Source organism: Lucilia cuprina, chromosome 5 (genome assembly GCF_022045245.1).
Source record: "Lucilia cuprina isolate Lc7/37 chromosome 5, ASM2204524v1, whole genome shotgun sequence".
Classification (NCBI taxonomy): Eukaryota; Metazoa; Arthropoda; class Insecta; order Diptera; family Calliphoridae; genus Lucilia; species Lucilia cuprina.
Window position 1 is genome coordinate 13,474,185 of NC_060953.1, and position 16,099 is coordinate 13,490,283.

Sequence of the window (16,099 nt, forward strand, 5' to 3'; positions counted from 1 at the left end):
ATAATAAAAAACAAACCAAATGCTTTATTTTTATAAATAATCCCCATTTTTAACATACATACTGACTGGTGTAGGGTATCATATGGTCGGCTACGCCCGAGTATACATTCATACTTGTTTTTCTTGTTATTTTAGTTTACAGTTAGACAAAATTGATATTAAAATTGATAAAACGACAAAACAAGAGCTAAAGTTGTGGTTTATTATCACTAACTGCTTTTCTTCCATTCTGTTAACCAAACCGACTGACTACAATAACACACTTCTCATAAAAAGTTTCTAATAAAACTAACAAATACATGTCATCAGCATTTGTTGACATTCCTTGTAATATTGTGTATGTGAGTGTTATATGTTAGATAAATTTTAGATGATTATATGTCTGATTTGCAATTAATCAGAATTTTAAAGAATTTATAGTTCTACTACATATTCATGGTAATTAAACAAAATTTAGTGTAAAAATTGATTAGTATTTGTTGTCAAACGGAGTCCTATAGTTCTTTATATAAACAATAAGCTTTTATTTTTAAATTTAACATAAAGTTTAAATACTTTTTCATATCTGTCTTTCATTTCCTTCAAAGTGTTCATTTCATTTTAAATATAAACATGTATTAGTATGTTAAAACACATTTGTTTGTATACACTATAACATACCAAACACACAACCAACACGTTTCCCTAATATCCTTTTTCTAATTTTAGAAAAACTAACGGTTTCTTTATTAGCATAACAATGCCATGATGAATATTATAACAATACAATGATTTTTAACTTAAATTTCTAGAACTTTGTCAAAATTTTGCTAGAATATATTAAAAACACCGCCGTACATACTATCTATACGTATGTACATGCCACAAAATAAAACAAAATTCTTCTTCTACATATGTATATGAAACAATAACTAATAACATGCCGAAACATGATGTTGCATATGTGAATATAAATATACAGCTAGACATACACCCGCATTCATACACATCTGGTTTAATGTCAAAAAGTTATTGTAGAAGTAAAAGTTTTTTGATGTTTCTGCTATTTCTGTTGGTGTTTTCAGAAGCCCAAAATAACACAACACAAAAATAACAAATATCAACCAAAATCATCACTAATATTCAAATAGAAACTTTAATAAAAACACACATATACCAACATACTTATGTGAAGAGGTATCAACATATGTTGCTGCCGCATAGACAAACACAAACATAGCCATGTAGTTCGCAGTGTATATGATGAACTAGTGATTTTATCAAGTATATTAAGAACTAAATATGCGAATATTAGATTTATTATTAAGACAATCAATTAAGCTTTAACATATTTCGATCGAAATTCAACAATTCATGTTAGCGGAAAAAACAGCCACTTTACCTTTAAGGACAATCCTGCTCAAAAAGTACTCCTTCTGGAACTACTGGGAATTTCACCAAAAGAAGAGTTAGTTTATATGTCTGTGTTTACGGAAAAGTTGTTGATATTTGTCACAAATTGTATTTTTTAAGGTGTTTAAACATTTTCAAAGTTTTCCATTGTTAAATCAATGTTGAAGTAGGTATTAGACAGTGGGAATGAATAAAGAAAGCAGTACTGACGTCCAAACGGTATATTTTTCTTACATTCAGTTCCAGTTTAATTCTAGTTCTAGTTCTAGTTCTAGTTCAGTTCTAGTTCAGTTCTAGTTCAGTTCTAGTTCAGTTCTAGTTCAGTTCTAGTTCAGTTCTAGTTCAGTACTAGTTCAGTTCTAGTTCAGTTCTAGTTCAGTTCTAGTTCAGTTCTAGTTCAGTTCTAGTTCAGTTCTAGTTCAGTTCTAGTTCAGTTCTAGTTCAGTTCTAGTTCAGTTCTAGTTCAGTTCTAGTTCAGTTCTAGTTCAGTTTCGAAAGATTTATTTTATATTTCGCTTAAGGGCCATTGTAGGTATTATTGAACATATTATACGTATGAGTAATATTTTGCTCTAAATAATACGTATACGCTGATTGTGTACTCAATCAAAATATTTACCAAATTTACCAAAATTTTAAATAATAAAACGTTTCAATTCCATTTATTTTATGTTTAAAGCTCTTTGCTGCTTGCCAAGTTTAAACAAAACCGTCAACTAATTCTGTATTTATATTCTTCAAACAACTATTTAGATTTTGTTTTCTCAAGTATTTTTGTCTTTGTTTGCATTAAAACTTAGTTTTCTTGAAACTATCTGGCCTTGACGTTTTATTGAAGTTTATTTATGGCAACATGATACTACAGAAGAGGCAAGACAATGTTTGCAAAGATTTTTTTCTTTCATTTTCACACTTACTTAATATATTAAAGAATTTTCCTCATTGTTTATAGTTGGTAAGATTTAGGGAATGTCAAACTGAAGGAAATTGATTTTTCATGCAGATTTGAAAATAAAAATATTTGGGAAATAAATTTTGTAGAATGATTTAAAATAACTCAATTCTATAATTATCGAATAGATAAGGAATATGATTTCAGAAAAAAGAAGAGCTAAAGATACATAAGAAGAACGCATACATTGTACATATAAATTCAAATAAGAATATTATAACTTAACAATTTAGCCGATTGGCCATAAAACTATAATCATTTTTTCCTTAGAAAATTCGCCACTTGATCAAACATTCTAAAATAAATATAACCTTAAATCAACATTTATTAAATGTCAAACTTAAAATAAATATTTTCTTAATAAATAAAGAACACAACAAATTATATTCATATCTAGAGAAGACAAAGTTCTAATTGTCTGTCTTTACCTTTCAGCTTCAATCAAGCATACACCTATATGTGATACAAAATTAAAACAAGCCTTCAAATTCCTTAAAACTTTTAGTAGCTTTTGAAACTTTTACTTGTATTCTTTGTCTGTATATAGTAAAACATCTTCGATATTCATTTAATTTTCTGCAAAATATATAAAAGAAAAGCAAATATTTGTGTAAGTTTAACGAAAATATGTATATTAGGGTGTACTGCGTTAGAATGTATTTAGAACAACTAAAACTAAATTAGGAAAAGAAATTTTACAGATGATGATTCGTAATTATTTGCTCCTCATGAATGATTCGAAATTTCTCTAAATTTTAGTTGTTAAACATACACTTGATCAAAAATTTCAATATTTCCCCGTTTGATTTTCAAAATAAATATCTTTTTATTAAGAAACTACAACACATCCTTTTTGCTTATTGATTATTTTAACTTACAGTAGAACCTATAATAGAATAATTTCTTTGAACCAGAACTGAACTAGAACTGAACTAGATCTGAACTAGAACTGAACTAGAACTGAACTAGAACTGAACTAGAACTGAACTAGAACTGAACTAGAACTGAACTAGAACTGAACTAGAACTGAACTAGAACTGAACTAGAACTGAACTAGAACTGAACTAGAACTGAACTAGAACTGAACTAGAACTGAACTAGAACTGAACTAGAACTGAACTAGAACTGAACTAGAACTGAACTAGAACTGAATCGTTGGTGTTACGTTTAACTTAACATAAACAATTTGTAATATTTTATGTAACAATTTGTGTTTTTTAACTTGTCAAGTATTATCTACCATGGAAGTTAATACTTGACATGTTTTTCCACTAAAACAAAGACAATAAACCCTTAGAAAAACTTTAAACACTTCACATGCACTTGTAGTCAAACTTCAACTACATCCGCTACAAAAACGTCAATTTAAAAGAAATTTTAAACTAAATAAAATATGAAAAAAAACTTAAAAATTTAACGGAGTGTAACACAAGATAAAGTTAGAACAACAACTCTTACTTTTTTGCAGACACTTTATTTTACTACATTGTTGCTGTTATGTAGCAGCTGATGAAGAAACAGGACACTATTACAAAGTTTTTGTTACAAAAGTTTGTTGCATATACTAAAGCGACTGACACTACCTTGACAATGATAACATGGCACTATGGAAACGGAAGTAAATGGCTGTGATACCGGATCTTGCACAAACAATTTTTCTTTCTTAAATTTGCATGCATGTTTTGTTATGTTAACACTATTATCTTAAGTTGAGGGAGAATTTGTATTTATTTAAGCTATGAAAAATTGTGATTAAGAAAATGTTTAAGTAAATGGAGCAGAAAAATTCTTATGTATCAATATTACATGACAAATTTATTTTTAGGAAAATATTTTGTAAAGTTAATTGTCTCGAAATAATTATTAAACATTTATGTCGCTCTTGAGATATTTTATTGACACCCTAGGATTGTCTGGTTGCTATAAATAATTACTTATTAATATTTAATCTTGTTTTAACAAAATAAAAAACAAAATCTTTATTTATAGAAAAAATATAACGTTGTGTCCTTGAAAATTTTAAGATTTCTCTTATTAAATGCTAAGTATATACTTAAATTAGTTGTATCTAAATATTCTTTCATCTACAAAAAATGTTTTCCCAGAATCTTTATTACTCCGGTAACTTAAAATTATATTAGTGTTCATTTTATTTTTCCCCGAAATATGTTAAGGTTTACAGCTTTTTATGTCAGCCTTAATGTATGCTTCATTTATTTTATGATTTTTATTTTGCTATGTTTACGTTTTGTGTTATTATTAAATTTTCTCATACATAAACATTCACGTGTATGTGTATATATTTTGGCATTTATTTTATTTAACTTAATTAAACAAACGCTTTGGGTTAAAATTTAATTTAATTTTAGCATTAAAAGCTTTATAATATGCAATAATATTTATTTAAATATACATACATCATGCATATGTATGTACTTATGAAAAAGGTTTTGTTTGTTTTTACGTTTGCTTTATTTCAAATTAATTTTGAAATAAAATGTTTTAAAACAAAAATATGTTTTATTTTTAATTTAATTAAAAATAAATTTGCTTATTTAACAGAAATTTAGCATATTGTAAGGAACCGTTTTGTTTATACCTAGTTTTTGATGGAATATGTTTATGGAATATATATGAGCTCAGTACCAATGTTCCTAGAATAAGTGACCACATGCTCAAGTACATATCTTACTCTCTAGAACTATGTTCAGCTCTTGTCATAAAGAACAAATATTGTGAACAATTCGTCTCCCTTATTATACTCTACACCCCTATCGTTTGTTCTGAATCACTTTCTGAGTCGATTTATTTATTTCCGTCTGTCCGTCCTTCTGTACGTGTGTCTATGTAAAGTTTGTGAGCACGCTACAGGTAACAATTTTAAAGGTTATTTGATGAAGTTTAACACATGCTCTTCTTTCAGACGAACTCTACATTATTTCACTTAGTTCCCATACAACCTACCCACTGAATAGAGCTTTTAAGATATATTCATCGAATAGATGAACAAAACTGAACAAAACTTAGTTTTATAGAAGTTTGTGTAATGGTCGGACCTGATTTGACACTAGTTCCAATAAAAATCTCCCTTCAGAAATGACTTGGAAGTCAAAATTCACTTATAAACACTAAAAGCACGATGAAATTCTAAAAAAATAACTTTGATGTATACGTTAATTACTTTTCTGATATTTATAAGGATAAATTCATTTTCATCCGAACCCCTGTATGAACCCTCTTATAGAAAATCTATGTTTTTGTGAACAATAGGTAGAAATATTCCGGAATTAAGGTAAAAATGAAATAAATGCTTTATTAGTTAAAACATAATTAACATTTTAACATAGTAACTGGTGTAGGGTATTATACAGTCGAACATGCCTGACTATACATTCATAATTGTTTTTTATTTCAAATAGAAATATTTACATTATACAATTGAAGCACATATATATGACACCTGTACGTATACGTATTAATGAATTATTGATATAACAAATATTAAGTATACGCATAATTTAGTGAAATATTTGAAAGACTCTTTGGAATCACGAAAATCTGTAGTAGTATAACACACAATCATGAATATCCAACTAAAGACAAAAACTTCAATTGGCACACAAAGATCTGAAGTGAAACTTTTAAAAGTTTATTATTAGCTACTCATCAACAAGAGTCTGCAAGAAATCTGGTCTGTGATGAAGCAGCCAATTCCCAAAAGATCATTGGATGTTAAAGCTACAGATTCGGAAACGGTATTTGAATTTGGCATAATGAATGTAAAAAAAAACTTTTAAAAGGGTTAAAATAACATATTAAATTCCTGGAGTTGATGGGCATAATTATTTATATCAGCACCTACTTTAACATTTCAAACTTATAATGGCCGCAATAAAACATTTAAATAATAAATTTTGTATCTTTTGAGTTATTCAGAATTTGTGTGTACAATATTTAGACTCTTTCAATTTGAAACACATTCGACAGTCTAAGAAGCTCTTGCTAACACATACTGTTTGTATTACCTCTGCCTTTTTCGCAACAGCATGTAGAAACGTATTTGGTAGACGAAAATGCAATCCCCTATAATAATCCATGATATCTATGATTTGCCATGTCTGTATGGAGTGGAATTAACTCCATTGGACATGAAGTCGAAATGCTTTACGTGAGTACCTAGCGTGCTGCCCTATCTCACGGTGGTACTTTTTCAACCACTGGTTAATTAAAAAGTAAACTCGCATGTGTAATTTTTATACATACCGTCCATTTACAAGTACTTTGATCAAGTACTCGAGCTTTCTAATATCTTGCAATAGTAATAACGTTGGGAAAAGGCGGATGTTATGAGCAAGCTCAATCTACCCCGACATAATGTCGTACAACCAAACTACTATATCTCTGTTGTTTCGGCAACAACACCTAGAAGGGACGTAATTGGTAGTCCGAAACACGAATCATATTAATTGACAAGACTTTATTTCGGTAGTAACAAAGACCCACTGTGATAAGTTGAGCATACCCTCAAACATGTAGGAAAGTCGCGGAATAAATCTAAGAGAGGGCAGTGACGACCTTGCACCACTTCCATCATAACTTCTTGTCAGATTAAACATCCGAACATATCACTGCACCAACTCCATCCGTCAAACTCATCAGTTACTCCATTCTCTCTATAGAATGCAAGTAGACGTCAGAAAACATCTGAAAACTTCGTATACCCAATCCTTTCATTATTAGCTCAAATTCAACATTTTATTAATCCACAGTCATGCTCTGTAATTCATACCTCTCCAGCATCTAGGAACGATAACATAAATGTATCATGAAAATCATATTCACCATGTATCAGTCTTTTAACCAAGTTAATGGTTCTACCGATATTTACAGGCGTTGTGGAAGTGGGCTTCTATTATATTGTGCTATAGGATATTCAAAAGAAACATATAAATATCTAATGACCATAAGCTAGCAATGCAATCTCTAACCGGAATCGATACGACGTTCAGACATGTTTTCGAATGTCGAGCATCACTGGAGATGACCAACCATTCGAACCTCGAACTATTCTGAGTAACAGGACTAGCAAATGCTCGAAGAAATAATATTGCGAATGCGAAAGGTGAAGCTTGCCTATATATTAATAATGATGAAAAAATTGTTGCTGCTCTACTTTGCTGCTATAAATATTTGATTTAGAAGGATCTTCTTGAGAGTACTTAAATAAGATTAGCTTCCATTAACAGTTGCTCATCTTCTAGGCAGAGCTGACCACTTTATAATGGCAGAAGTTAAAACAGTTTGAGTTAGACTTACATACATGATATTGAAATATAGGCGTGTATTTTAGAATACTTCAACTCAGTAGAATGAGAAGACTACTGAACAATACAACACAACTCTTTAAAACATTAATAAGTTACTGGTGGAAAGATATCCAAAGACTAGTTAGTCCACAAACTAGTCCATGGGCAACGAAATAAACAAAACATGTAAGAAATTGTAGTCGGGCAAGGCCGACACTACAACTTTTAGAAAAATATAATGTGGTTTAGTTTTCATAATAAAGAATTTAAGTTGAATTGTGCCTTGCCTCAGATATACATAAATTGTGAATATTTAAATAAAATTTTGAACGTGGTTTTTTAAAGAGGCTAGAGTCAAATGACACCGTATAATTCCAAAATTCATGAGCGTCATCAAGGCTAGTATAGAACTTCGTTTTGCAGATTTTTGTCGAGATACGAGTATATTAAACATAATTATGAACTTAAAAGCCCTATTCGGTTCAGTTGTATGGGAGCTAGGTAAAATAATAGAGCGATCTGAACCATTTTCAATAGGCTTCGTCTCTGGGATAGTGAAAGATCATGTACAGTGAATTATTTTCAAAATTGCAACCTATAGTTTGATTATAAGTTTTACATAGACGGACAGACAGACACACAGACAGATAGGCAGACAGACAGACAGACTAGTCTAGCGACTACTCCAGACAATATCCATAGGCAAACTAATTATAGACTAGTTCATAAACTACTTCATAGAATAGTTTATAAACAAGTCTAGACTAGTTCATAAACTACTTCATAGAATAGTTCATAAACAATCTAGACTAGTTGCTTTACTAGTTCATGGACTTGTCAGTAGAATAGTTTAATACTAATCCAAAGATAAGTTTTCAAATCAATCAATCAATATAATTGGACTTGTCCTTAAAATACACTTTTTTGTAGTCTAAGCCAATAGACCAGCCAGCAGAATAATCTATTGACTAGTCCATATAGTTAACTAGTTAATAGCCAATATAATCGTTTGCAGTTTAATCCATATACTAGTTCAAGGTATGTTTCTTAGGAGAGTTCATGGACTATACCCATTTACATTTTAAGCCAACTTCGATTGTCTAATCATGCGATCACATGATTCATTAAGCATTAAGCAATTTCAAAACCCTTTATTCACACCACCCTGTTAAATTTGAATACCTTTAACAATTAGTTCTAGCATATCTAGTAAAAAAAATATGCAAATTTTAATAAACACAAGCTGCAAATAATTTAAAAAAAAACATCATTTAGTTTATAAATATTTATTAAATGTCTGGCCAAAAATATTCTGTTTGTAGTCATACGATTGTACATCTGTTGACCATAATCTGTTGACTATATTAGTAAAACAATATGCAAATTTGTAAAATATTAAAAAAAATAATGAAAAAAAAAATTTATTTTCTAAATGTAAAAAATAATTAGTTTGACCAGAAAAAAAGATTTTTGCATAAAAAATAAAAGGGACTAAAAAAATTGACAAATTTAATTAGAAATAAAATTTTTAAATAATAATTTAAAAGGAAATTTAATGAATAGAATTCATATACTTTTATGAACTTCTTCCTTGTTTTTGAAAGGTTTTCAAATAAAATTTTATTTATTACCTTAACAAAGCTAATGTTTCAATAACTTTGATGTGAAATTTCTAATTAGCGACAAAATATTGAATTGATATTAATCTTATTATGAATATAAATTTAATTATTTTGTCATAAAGCCTATAGAGACAAAGAAAAATTTTGCAAATATTTACAACTCTTACTTTGATAATGAAATTATTTAATTACTTATTTCAATAAAGCGACAAAATATATAATAAAGTTTTAGCATTTTGCCTTGAGAGAAATATTCTTTAATACAAGACAAATAAAAGTTATTTAACTGTAAGGCAAAAAATTAATTAAACTTATGTTTTTATTAAATAAAAAAAGATGTTGAATAAAAATACATTTTAAATAAAGAATGAATAAAAAGAAAAGTACTTTCATATATAAACCTTTAGCATTAAAGTTTATAACAATATATACTCCCTCGCAAACTAATTTTTTTGTTACATATTGTAACAACATTTACTTTCTGTTTATTTATCATAATATCAATAATAAATCATTTACATTTATTATATTTTACATTAAAGTAAATTGAAATATTTGAATTTGTTGTACAAAGAAAGTGGCCATTTTTTATTCAATTTTCTCTTTTCAAAATGCCCCATAGTATTAAGAAGAAAAACAATTGAAATCATATAAAAACAAACCATCTGTCAAAATCATTGAGTACAAACGAAACAAGGACGCGTTAGTGCATAAATCCTATAATGGAAACCATAATAATAAATGATGATTCTCTAGCTTGAGAAAACAACTCCTTAAGACAGTGGAGGCCACAGAGAGAATACTTAAAGTGAATTTAAATGAAATACTTGTGGAGAGTGGTCCAAAGACTAGTTAGTCTTTAAAACTGTCTTTAGGCAACGAACTTAAAGGTTATACTAACCAATTCATAGTAAAGTACGTAAATTAGTCCACATACTGTTTTATGGACAAACTAGTTCATAGATTAGTTCACAAACTTTTCTCTAGACAAGTTTATAAACTTATCAGTAGAACATTTAGAGACTAACCCATAACTAGAAGTTCAATGATTGTTTCAATATAAAAGTCAATAGTCTACTTGTCCAAGGATTTGCTCCTAAAAATAGTCCCTAAATAGTTCATAGACCAGTCAATATAGTAGTTCATTGACTAGTCCATAAAGTAATTTATATACCAGTTCATAGACTAAATATAAGCCAATTGTCTGGTTAATATTTTAGCCCAAATACTAGTTCATAGACTAATTAATAGACCATGTACTAGTCTAAGGTATAGAAAAAACTAGTTAATAGTCCGGTTTATATACATGTCCATAAACAAGGTTTTATACTCATAATAGTCAATAATCTATTTGTCCAAGGATTCGCCCCTAAAAAGTTCATAGACCAGGATTTGCTCCTTAAAATAGTCCCTAAATAGTTCATAGACCAGTATAGTAGTTCATTGACTAGTCCATTAAGTAATTCATATACCATTTCATAGACTACATATTACCTAATAGTCTAGTTAATATTTTAGCCCTAATACTAGTTCATAGACTAATTAATAGACTAGCCCATGTACTAGTCTGAGGTATAGAAAAAACTAGTCAATAGTCCAGTTTATATAAGTACATGTAAATAAACAAGGTTTTATACTCATAACCGTCAATAATCTACTCGTCCAAGGATTCGCTCTTAAAAGAGTCCCTAAATAGTTCATAGATCAGTCAATATAGTAGTTCATTGACTAGTCCATTAAGTAATTCATATACCATTTTATAGACTACATATTAGCTAATAGTCTGGTTAATGTTTTAGCTCAAATACAAGTTCATAGACTAATTAATAGACTAGCCCATATACTAGTCAATAGTTCCGTTTAAATACTAGTTCATAGATAAGGTTATATACTATCTAATAACCTAGACTAGCTCATAGACCAAAGTGTAGTCCACAATCAAATCTGTTGACCCATTCAAAGATTAGTCCATAGACTAGTTAATAGACTAGCCAATGTATTAGTTAGCTCATAGAACAAAGAGTAGTCCATAATCAAAACTGTTGACTCATTCAAAGATTAGTTCATAGACTAGTTAATAGACTAGTCAATAGAATAATCAATAGACAAGCCAATGTATTAGTCTAAAGAATGATTCTTAGGAAAGTCCATGGTTCATAGAAGAGTCCATGGTTCTTAGGAGAGTCCATGTTTCTAAGGAGATACTAGTTAAAAGATTTAAAAACTAATCATCGACCATAGGTCATAGACAAGTCCATAATTTAGTTCATACACTAGTTGATAAACTATGACTTTGACTAGTCCATTAAAGAGGTCATTGGCTAGTTCATAAAATAGTTAAAAGACTAGGCCATAGACAAGTTCATAGATTAGTCCAAAGACTAGTTAATAAACTATTTCATGGGTTAGATCAATAGTCAATAGACTAGACAATGTACTTTTCTAATGAATGGTTCCTAGGAGAGACTATAGTTCTTAGGAGATACTAGTTAATAGTGCGATTTAAAGTCTAATCCATAAACTATTCCATAGACTAATTCATAGGCAAGTCAGTAAATTAATCCACAGACTAGCCGATAAACTGGGACAACGGCTAGTGCATAAACAAAGTAATTGGCTAGTCCATAAATTAGTTATCGAACTAATCCATAGACAAGTTCATAGACTAGTCAAAAGATTAGATAATAAAGTAATTTTTAGATTAAATCATATACTAATCTATCGACTAATCCATTAACTAATGACAAAACTATATACTCGCTAATGGACTAATCCATAGACCAAACCAAGGTCATAGAGAAGGTCATAGACTAGTCCATAGACAAGTTCATAGACTTGTCTAAAAAACAGTTAATAAACTAATTCATACATTAAATCATATACTAATCTATCGACTAGTCCATAAACTAGTGCAAGAACTTTTCCAAATACTCGCTAATAGACTAATCCATAGACTAAATCATAGACTAGTTTATAGACCAGGTCAAAGACTAGTTTATAGATAATTTCATAGACTAGTCCATAGAAAAGTTCATAGACTTGTCCAAAGACAAGTTAATGAGCCAATTCATAGATTAAATCATATATTAGTCTATCGTCTAGTCCATAAACTAATGCATAAACTATTCCGTATACTCACTAATAGAGTAATACATTGACTAAATCGTGGACTAGTCCATAGGGTAGTTCATGGAAATGAACCAGATATTAAACCGTAGACTAGACTATAAACATAGTTAAGTTCATAGATAAGCCCATAGATTAGTCTATAGACTATTCTACAGACTAGCTCATAGTCTAGTCCCTAGAGTGGCCCATACACTAGTTTCTATCCTAGTTCATAAACTTGCACATTTATTAGGCAATTGTCTAATAGAATAGTTTATATATTAATCTGTAGACTAGTTAAAATACTTGCCCATAGACTAGTTCGAAGATTTACTAGTTATTACTGATGTAAGCTACCTTGCAACTAAATGATGTTGTAATTTACTTCCTTTTGCTGTATATTTGTGTGAAAATCTATTCAACATTAGTGTCCTGGGATTGATACGGTATCAACATGCATTAAAGGTAATTGAAAGAATTTGTGCAAGAAGAAATATTTTTAAAAAACAACAAATGAATTGTAATTTTTCATGTCATTGATTATAAAATTAGAAAATTTTAATGTAATAGAAATTAAAACGAAATTTTTGTTAATGGCTTTAAAATTTCCCCAAATATTCTAAATGTGTTTTAATCCCTATTGTTTTGGACAAAAATGAAACAACATTTATACAGATTCTAGTTATATGTAAATAAACGTGTACATATGTGGCGTATGATTAATATGAATTTAATTATACATGATTTGCAGCAGAGACACGTGAATTGCAAAATTATTCACATTTTTTGAGGAAAACACACATCTGAAGCTATTTTTAAAGACAAAATATGTTTATACCAACGATTTTTTTACTCCAATTATTTAATCATTTAGATTTCCCTCTAAAAAAATATAGGAGAATTGTGAAAATGTATTAAATACAAAATATATGTAATTTCATAAAATGATTTTTCCATCATATCCTTCCATCCATTGAAAATATGACCAAAATTATAATTATTTAATTTATTCAGCAAATTGGCTATAAATTTCCTAAACCATTATAAACAAACAACTTTTTATTGTATTATAAACTTTCTTAACAAAGTCATAATTAATTGCAACAATAGACGTTCATTTTATCCATTTTGTTTTCCTAATCCTTTACTAATATTAACATTTATATTCCTTTTTATCTTAAATCCTTTTTCTTTTTATTTATTTCCCCTTTATTTCTCTGCAATAAACTCTATTGTTTTAGTGTAAAAAAAAAAATAACTTAATAATAAATAGGATTTCCTTATCTACATTAAATGTCACAATTTTATGACACCTAGTTTTCTTTTTTGTTTTTTTTCATACATTTGTCTTCTATTGTGCATTTTCTTTTATTCTTACTCTTTCTTAAACTGTCAACATGCAGGAAATTTTCCGTTGGCATTTACACAAAAATTTTATTCTTTTAGTTCCATTTTTGAAAGGCAATAAAAATAAGAATGAAAATATGTTTTTTTACATTGTCATGACATTTACCTTTAGCTGCATTTGTCATAAAATTGTTACAGTTGTTGGAAAAATTCTGATAATGGGTATTCAACGATTTTCCAATACACTATACTTCAGTTCTAGTTCAGTTCTTGTTCAGTTCTAGTTCAGTTCTAGTTCAGTTCTAGTTCAGTTCTAGTTCAGTTCTAGTTCAGTTCTAGTTCAGTTCTAGTTCAGTTCTAGTTCAGTTCTAGTTCAGTTCTAGTTCAGTTCTAGTTCAGTTCTAGTTCAGTTCTAGTTCAGTTCTAGTTCAGTTCTAGTTCAGTTCTAGTTCAGTTCTAGTTCAGTTCTAGTTCTAGTTTAGTTCTAGTTCAGTTCTAGTTTAGTTCTAGTTCAGTTCTAGTTCAGTTCTAGTTCAGTTTTAGTTATGTTCTTGTTTATTTCTAGTTCAGTTTTTGTTCAGCTATAAACCTCTAATTTTGCATACTGGGCGTAGGGTGTATCATCTCTTTGGACTATTATACATTTTGTTTACTTTTTCTTTTTGTGATAATTTTTGGTTTTATTAAAAATTAAAATAATTTCCAAATATACACAATAGAATATTAGTTTTTACCTTTAAGCAGTTAAATGTTCATACCCATTGTTGAGACTTTTACATTATCTGGTTAGTTTTAATAAAATTGAATAGAATGACTTTGTTTTAAGAATAGAAATGAAATACTTAATAAATATATAGATAAAAGATTGTTAAAGAAAAGGACGTTGGGAGGTCCCTTCCTTTTAAAATGAAAATAAACAATATAAGAAAGATTTAAGATTTTTGTAAATTTTTTTAAAATTATGTTTAAACATTTTTTCTTTTGGATCGTGTTATGCTCTCAGCTGTGCATTTCTGTGTAATAATATAATAAAACTTAAGACTAACATTTTAAACAAAAGCTTTTCTAATATATATTTTTTCACACACTTTGCATTGCATAACATTTTATCTAAGATATGAATGTTATGGTATTATAAATCTATTCAATTTAAAGTTATTATTCTGTAATTTATAGAAATACAATTTATTTGAGTTTATGTAGCTTTTAATATTTGTTGTTCAAGGAAATTCAAGGAAAAGGAAAAATTAAAAATATAAAAGGATATCATAATGGACAAATAATTCACTTTGTTTGGATAAACGAATTAATTATGTTAGATAAAGAGACATTTTTTTACAAGTATATAACACTATGAAATATTATTTAATCGGTATACTTTTTCTATTCTTATTTGATTTAGAGAAGCTGTTTTAAACACTCGATTTTGATTTCATCTTTATATCTAGTATATTGACTTTTTAATGTATATATCTTTAAAATAGTTAGTTCTATTATATTTATGTTATGTTTATAACATAAATTTCTCCTTTTTAAAATATTATCATATTTCGTATACACACAAACATATGTATTTGTATAATTATTCATGTACTCATGTGTTATACATATTCATAATGATTTTCGTTTACATTCGTATGTATTTGTGTAAAGGGTGCTTCACAATTTTTGTTATATTACTAATATTCATAAATTCAAGAATGGATGCAAAGGAAACAGTTTTTATAATCTCTATGTCCATGCTAATTCTCTATAAATTAAATGTCTAACTTATGGTTATAAATTGAAAACAGCGTTCTTGCATAGAGATGCGACTTCATTAAAACCCTAAATCATCAGCTGTACGATAAAGTAGTGATGCCTAATCGGTCATTTCCTAACTACGGTTTTACCTCAGGAAACGAAGCCACTTAAGTGAAAGTTTGGCTACTGATAGAAATGCTGCTACTAAATATTTAATCGGTGTTTCTTTCACAAATGTGCATAAATCTCAGACATCTGTCATTGAAATAGCTTGATAGTCAGACATTACCCGCATTTATTAAAGGATTGATAGCATGCAAAAAACTGAAAATTTTCTGCAATAATCCTGAACTTGATCAGTTCCTTGAGAACTCCCTATCTAGCAGAAGAGCACGTTTATAAATATTGTAATGCTGATGTACTAGATCGATAATCGCATGGATTTGTATGGATTAACTCAAGTCTTCGACTAAGTTAATTAGTAAGCTAGTTGGTTAGTTTGTTCTAGTTCAGTTCTAGTACAGTTCTAGTTGAGTTCTAGTTCAGTTCTAGTTGAGTTCTAGTTGAGTTCTAGTTCAGTTCTAGTTCAGTTCTAGTTCAGTTCTAGTTCAGTTCTAGTTCAGTTCTAG